Raw genomic sequence first — 1,585 nt, forward strand, 5'->3', positions numbered from 1 at the left:
GTGGCATGCTCGACTAGGGCATCCACAAGTTAAAACTCTTAGGAATGTGATGAATAAAGTTCATGTAACTGGTGTTTTTTATAATAACATTTTCTGTGAATCCTGTCAATTTGGTAAGTTGTCTAAAATCTCTTTTCCCAAGTCTAGTTCTACAACCACAAAACCTCTTGAGTTGATATATTCTGATCTGTGGGGTCCTGCACCTGTGAGCTCCTCTGAAGACTTCAAATATTACATGTTACTTGTAGATGATTATAGTAGGCATATGTGGATATATCCCTTAAAATTTAAGTCAGAAGCCTTTCAAGTTTTTACCTATTTTCATAGGTTTGCTGAGAAACAACTAGATGCTAAGCTTAAGTTTTTGCAAACTGATTGGGGAGGAGAGTTTAGATCATTTACTGGATATTTACAGGAGCATGGTATTGGTTTTAGGCACCCTTGCCCTTATCTACACCAACAAAATGGTAGGGTAGAAAGAAGACACAAGATCATCACTGAGTTTTGTCTCACTTTATTGGCACATGCTGGTATGCCATTATGTCTCTGGTGGCAAGCCTTTAGTACAACAATTTTTATTGTAAACAGACTGCCTTCGTCTGTCTTAGAGGATGTTTCACCTTATCAGAAGTTGTATAATAGGGAACCTGAGTATACTACCTTGAAAGTGTTTGGATGTTGTTGTTATCTCTTTATAAGACCCTACCAAAAACATAAGCTATCCTACCATACTAAGCAGTGTGTTTTTCTTGGATATAGTTCAGCTCATAAAGGATATAAGTGCCTCTCTTTTACAGGAAAAATTTACATTGTAAAACAAGCTAGGTTCAATGAAGAGGAATTTCCTTACAAGACTGGTTTTAGGTGTTTTCTGTTCAAAGATCTGGATAATGCAGAATCAAATCTCTATTCTAACAGTGATGGTGTACATTCATCCTGGGATTTATCTCACTGTTTGAACTCCAATATTAGAAGGGGAGTGATTTCTGATGCTGATATAGATTCCTTTCGGTCTTGTCCTCTGTCTGATATTTTACCTACAACTCACACAACTACGAAAGTGTGTTCTGACTCACCAGTTTATCCTCTTGATACAATAGTTTTAGCTCCAGGCATTTCAGATTCTAGTTTACCTCAAGGTGTTTCAGACTTTGATTTAGCAAAAGGTTCATTAGTGAGTGATCATATTTCAGATTCTTGTTTACCTCCAGGTGTGTCAGAATTTGATTTAGCTAAAAGTTCATTAGTAAGTGATCATGCAGCATCTTCTGATTTAGCTAAAGATTCATTAGTGAGTGATCAGGCTACATCTTCTGGAATTCAGTTAGAAATAGTTCTTCCTATTCAACAGCAAAAGCTTGTCACCAATAACCACCCAATGATTACAAGATCAAAGTCTCAACATTCTATAGGTCAGGCTTATATTACATATCTGTCCATTTTACCAGAACCAAAAACTGCTGCTAAAGCAGTCATAATCCTTGAATGGAAAACAGCTATGAATGAGGAGTTTGATGCACTGTTAAGGAACAAAACCTGGGAACTGGTACCTCTTACTTTAGACATGAATGTAGTAGGTTGTAAG

This window comes from Pistacia vera, unplaced genomic scaffold, assembly GCF_008641045.1.
Source record: "Pistacia vera cultivar Batoury unplaced genomic scaffold, PisVer_v2 Contig189, whole genome shotgun sequence".
Lineage (NCBI taxonomy): Eukaryota > Viridiplantae > Streptophyta > Magnoliopsida > Sapindales > Anacardiaceae > Pistacia > Pistacia vera.